Source organism: Kryptolebias marmoratus, linkage group LG21, assembly GCF_001649575.2.
Source record: "Kryptolebias marmoratus isolate JLee-2015 linkage group LG21, ASM164957v2, whole genome shotgun sequence".
NCBI lineage: Eukaryota > Metazoa > Chordata > Actinopteri > Cyprinodontiformes > Rivulidae > Kryptolebias > Kryptolebias marmoratus.
Genome location: NC_051450.1, coordinates 16,726,691 through 16,733,214, shown reverse-complemented (window position 1 = coordinate 16,733,214; position 6,524 = coordinate 16,726,691).

Genomic DNA, 6,524 nt, shown 5'->3' with positions numbered 1-6,524 from the left:
CGCCTACGGCCGGTGTTCTGATGATCTGTGCTTCCTCGTCAGATTTTCCTACCGTAGCACGGCTAAACAGCTATGTCTAACAGTCTTTCTAAAACCACAAAAATCCCTTCCTTCATCAGAATATCCTACCTGTTAAATATAAACGGGTAGCACAAATAGATCTATGCATTAAAAGCAGCAAGTGTCTGAAAAACATTACAACTTACATACAAAAACTTACAAAAGCACAAAAAAACCTTCAAAAACACTCCACAGAAATAAATTTTACCTGTCTGATTTTTTTTATGTACAGATATGCATCTTTTAATGGTTTAAAAAAAATAAAATAACAAAAGTCTAGTTATTTCCATGCAGTGTCCAGAAAGAGGTATTGTTCAGCTTGTAGGGCACCACAACTGCTTCCACCCACCTCCATCATCATCATCATATGAAATTACTTTTTGTCACAACAAAAAATAGTGGCTGGTAAAATATTTGAGTGGCTGGACAAAATTTTTATTTTCCACCCCTGATTCTAGCAGAGTTTGAGTTGCTATGAAGCTGAATTGTAAAGCACTTTGGTCAACTTTGTTGTTATTATGTGCTATATAAATAAATTTTAACCTCACTCATTAAAGTCAAAATGTCCGAATAAACTAGATCGCTGTTCAAATGAATGAACAGTCATTGGTGAAAGCAGGTGTAACTCTCTTTTTTAAATAAGTATTTTTCTGGACATCATATAGCGCTTTGGAGGTTTTTTTCCTTAGGGAGTAACGTCCACACCAAAGATGACTCTTTTCTCACAGAACAAACTGCTTCTAAACTTCCTGAAACACCTTATGTTTACACCAAGCTTCTCTTCTTTTATTTAATCCCATCATCACAACAATAATACTTTTATGACACATGCAGTCTTTGCATTAACTCGATGTAGAAAGTCGGGATATGTTCCTTTTGTTCTGTAATGGGTGGCTGCTCTTTCATAACCTCCTTTAGTTTGTAAATCATGTAAATAAAGCCTTGTTTTATGAAAAACTCATAATCAGGGCATCATTTTGGATTTATTAGAGCAGACTGAAGCTTTCTGGAACTGGGATTGAAAGATGCAAGACTGTCTTTATTTCTAGATTAAATAAACGCACAGTAACAAAATAGAAATTTGACAAAAATAGGAAATACATTATTTTTTCCTCTTATTTCTGAAGTTTGAAATGGTGCTGTGAAACATTTAGCATTTATCACGTGATGTCTGCCGTGTTTTCTGAATAACAAATATTTTAATGCACATTCGCTGTCCTACGTCAGTAAATATTACCCAGAAAACTGAGCAGTGTCTGAATTATTAAAACACTTTCTTTTTTTAACACATTAATGAGATCATTACTGCTATATATCCCATGTCAAACAAAAAGAAGGACAAAATAACTCTTTTTTTTTTTTTTTTTGTAAGTGTTTGATTTGAACAGCTTGACATCACTTAAGCATTCGCTCCGAGCATTAAAGCTCTCCCTAATGTTACAAGCTGAGGATTTGCCCTGAAGTTTAAGGTGGAATTGTCTTTCAGGATGAAAGGAGAGGCGACGGTGCAATCAGAATGTTAATGAAGATATTCAATAAATCATCAAAATTAAATTTCCCCTCCTGACGACGAAATGACTACAAGCAGAAAGACTCCACAACAAGTCAAAGCTGTGCCTTGTGTGATTTATTATTAAACAATTTACTAAAAGATATATTAATATAGGTTCCTGCTCATCAACGTGTCGTTGGAATAGCCTATTACTCATCGGAATATCCTGGCTCCTCTATCATCTAATCCAGGTGATAATCCAGGTGACGCCTGAGGAGGCATAGCATCGTTTTTACCTTTAATAAATTATAAATTTCTTGGAGGTTTCGCCTAGGAATCATTCAGAGAGAAATGTTCCTAAACTCAAGAGATAAACCAGGGTTGCATCAACACAGAATCTATTTTTTACCAGAATAAAAGATGCTTTATTAATCCCCGGAGTGAAAATAGACCTTTAATTGGAATTTGGCTAGTAAGAGTCCATCACAATCTAGATTCTAGTTGAATCTATGTTAAAAAATATGAACAATAACACAGTTTAACAAACAGAAAATAGTATTTTAGTTCAAATAGGGTGATTATCAAAGGGCTGTTAGCTTAACGCTTAACACATAATAAATAATCAAATGATTCTCTTGTCCACATTTTCTTATTTTTAGGAATAAACTGCACAATATGTTGTCACTGTCAGGTGCTCGACTGGATATATTCCTGGAGAACCACTTTAAATACACACACACACACACACACACACACACACACACACATATATATATATATATATATATATATATCTTTGGTTTCCTGTGCTCTGCCTGTTCAGTACGTCTCTCTGCATTCATTGTTTTTCGTGTCGTGTTGCTGACAAACACACAGATCACACGCGGCCCTCTCTGTCTCAGCTCTCAGCTTTGTGGAGGAAGAAATAAATCTGAGTCACAGGATGACTCGCACGGCGCGAGACCTGAAGTCTCTCCTCTCACATATTGACTGCACGTCTCGGCAGACTGGCCCTTTGCTTTAAGCTTCCTCGCCGGCGGTGTGAGCACCGAATCAAAAAGACCTTATTATCCGAGGAAGTGAGGCACAGGTGGCCGGAGAGGCAGGAGGAAAATGTGTTTTCAGGCATGCTGGGATTCGTCGGGGGGGCTCTTGAGGAGCCATGGAAGAAACATTTGGAATTTCTTTTGCAATGTAACTCACAAGAGAGGCTGTTGGAAAACACATTCATGAGTAAACCCAGTTTGATATGCACAAATGTTGTCATTATTACCACCTGCTGACAAAGGCGAGAGAAGATAATGTGTTAGCAAAATATCTCATGAACTAGTGAATGGATTTTAATGCAATCCTAAGACCTAAGTCAAGGTGACATTAGGCAGTGCAAGAAACTACTACAGCTCAGTCAGTTTTGCAGATACTGAGCTAAAATTCTGTGTGGTAGTAGCTGAGAGTCATCCTCTGAGCGCTATCATGTCTCGTGCCATTTGCATGTCTCTTCTCAGCACAGGATGATCCTGCAGTTCAAATGTGAGGCATGAAAGGCAGTGGGAAATATTCATTCCTTCAAGGCTCTCTCTATACGTGCGTCCTGAGCTCTTAAAAACAGGCAGTGAATTACAAGTGTGTCCTGTCTAAATCAGCGGTTTTATTGTTTTGAATCTTAACTTAATCAGCCTCAAATACTGCAGTTAAACAAATTTCACAAGCGAGGAGCCACAAAGATCAAAACACTGATATTTAATTAAAGCGACCGAGTTTAATTAGGACACAACTTCCACTCAGTGGGAGCCGAAACCTCCCTCCCTGCCTCTTTTGCAAACCCCGCACGGCTGAGGGAAGCTTTGCTCAGATGTTGGTAAAGTGTTTTTATATTGAATTAGACACAGTCGGAGTCATTTTGCGGCTGGGTAAATATGAACACTAAAACCAGCTTTATTGCACCAGCTTTGGAGGCGAATTTTCCAGAGCCATTTCTCAGCCCACAATAATGAGGCAGGGATTAACATCTCAACTAGTGGGGATTCTGCCGATTCCATTTCTGCAAAGAACTCACGTGTGACAGCCCCTTTTTATGAGCAGCAAAAGGGAGGTTTTGTAGTTTATTTTATAGAGCTGTTGTAGGTCTCAGTTACAGGTTAGACTCATCTTTGGTGGGGTGAGATGGGGATATGACTCTTGAACGTGTCTAAATCTGGATATGTACCATCCTCTGATGTATAGATGAGGTACTGCAGGGTTTCTCTCCAGCTGTAATGCTTCCTTGCTGCCACCAGAGGGCAGCGTTGTTTTTCATTGAAGTCACGATTGAGGGAGTTGCCACTATTTTTTCATTGGTCAAAGGCTCAGAATACAAAATGTGTGCCCTTATCTAAAAAAAGTTGTGAACCCTTGGTGACATTTGCAGAAAAATGTGTAAATTCCTTCTGTTTTTGTGGTCTAGCCTTCAGAGCTGCTGCCAGGAATTCTTTCATTCTTCCTGTTTTTTTTTTATTTGTTTTTTTCTGTCAGGTTGATTCTCGCACAAAGCACCAAACATGGGTCGGGATAACATTGCTGGCTTACGCTGATAATGAAGAGGTCGCCTATTATTTCCACCAGTCCGCCCTTAAGGTGTATCAGTTTACGGCACTGGGACTGAAAAGTCCTTTCCTTTTATTTGCTACCAGAGGTGCACCTATGAGGGAGCAAATTTCTATAAAAAGGCATTAATTCTCAACTTTAGGTGGCGTCAAGCCCCAGTTAATTTTAACTCATTCACGCTGCAGGTTCATCTGTTTACATATATTAATCTAAAAGGGATCTTTCATATTTTTATTAGCTTTTTAGTCGGTTTTGCAACAATCTCCAGGCTCATTAGAACCTTCACTTCGAACCTGGTGTGAGTAAAACATTTTGCTTTAAAATGTCTTTTAATTTTGCAGCATATTTGTCAAATCCATGTGCTTCAGTGCAAAACACAGCAAAGATAATCCCCGGCATGACTGTACCTCCACCATGTTTGACTGCAGATTAGGCTTTTGTTTTATTTTATGTATTCCCTTTTCCTGTTTTTCCTGTTTTTGCATCTCCTGAACAGTATCCCTCACAGCCTGTGGCTTGTGTCTGAGCTTTTTCCAATCACTCATCTTGTTTTTCTGCAGCTATAAGTTGCGTTTTTTCAAGCCTTTCCCCATGAAGCTCCGCGTGAATCGATGTGCACAGAATAAAATCCTCTCTGCAAGTCAGCCTGAAATCCTCTGGATGTCTCGTGTGATGTTTTTTTTATATACTTCACAAACAAAAACTTATTTTTAAGAGACGTTTGTCTTAGTGCCACATCTATGAAACTTTCTGATGTCCTCCCAAACAGGTGAAACAAGGACTTCAGGGCTAAAAGTATTTTCTATATTTGAACTCTTGCATTCAAATGAATATATCAGTAAAAATGTACATAAATTAAAGAAGCCAAACTGGACATAAATATGTTTGGGGTTTATTATATATCATGCATTCCAGGTGTCATCAGTTTAATTAAAGGCGCTGTAAACCCACTGGATTGTGGCACTTTGGGGCTTCCATACTCACCTTCCTCTCCTCTGAGCTCTTCATTCACTATTTGAGTCGTTAAGTTTTATAGCCGCCGTTACCTCCTCAGGCTTTACCTCTTCATCTCTAATCCTCTGCAAACCTCCCTCTCTTTCACCACACCTCTGCTCAGGGTCCGCTCCCGTCCTCCTGGAGGCCCCCCACTTCATCGCCAACCAGCACAACCGCTGACTGCAAGGTGGTCAAAGAGCTCTTTCACGCCCCCTCAGCGCCGTCTGAGACTCGGGGAGGGAAACGATGATTTACTGGCGTTGGGTTCCACTCTGAGATGGTCGGGATTTAGATTCTGCGTCAGCAGCCCTGCAGACCACAACCCAGAGCCCACCACAGTGCCACGCACCCAGGAATGCAGCTCAGAGTTTTAAAACAACATCAAACTGACTCCAGGAGGAATATATATATATATATATATATATATACATATTTTTTTTTAAATGTTACTTTTAAATGATAGCAGCTGAACTTGATGTACATACTGTAGAATGTAAAGCAATGAATATCCTTCTGTGTGCTGCTCAGACTCAGCTCAGATGCATGGTTTTCTGTCATTTCTGAAAAATAGCACTGCCTTTTAACCATGGTGCACTGAATTTGTGTTTCCACTGAGAAGTAGATTATTTTTATGGGATTTTTCAACCAATAATGAGCCCATTTACTCAACAAATTCCTTAATAGGTTCAAAGTTGCTTTAAAATCTTTGAAATTAGTTACTTTTTGGTTCAGATCTGTGCAGACTACCTGTTACCTTGTCAGTTTGCTCATGATTAAATTCCATTTTTATTTAATTGAGGGGGTCCGAATAGCTGTCTACAACAGTTAGAATATTAATTGTTCATAACGTTTCCACTTTTAAAAAAAACAGACCTGTTAGTTTTGCTTTATTTCAAAGTTATTGGATATTTTGTCCAAAGTTAACATGTTCACTGATATGCTGCGTTTGAGCACTCATTTTTAGTGGTGGAGTTTGAAAACTCAGGTTTTTCCCACCTGTTCTTCATTAAGCTGCTGTATTGTCTCAGTTTGGAGGGAAGAAGGGGTATGGGGGTGCGTCCGGGATCCTGCTGTACAGTAATTGGTGCAAAACAGGTGGCACGCTGTTGACACTGGGGAGAAGCATGTGAAAAATGTGCCGCCGCCACGCCGTCACAAAAGGGAAGGCCGGCGGTTGACTTAGACATTTAATCACCGCGTTGGAGGATAAGAAGAGGATCAAAGCGAGGGACAAAGAGCTGGGAATAAAAGGAGACATCTACAGCTTCACACAGAGGAATTCCTGTGGATCAGCGCCAAGACAGAGCTGATTGACTACAAGATACAAGAACTCTGTGGGCCCAGAAAATCTAAACAATCTGTTTTTTTTCCTCTTTTAATTAAGCTGCTCAAA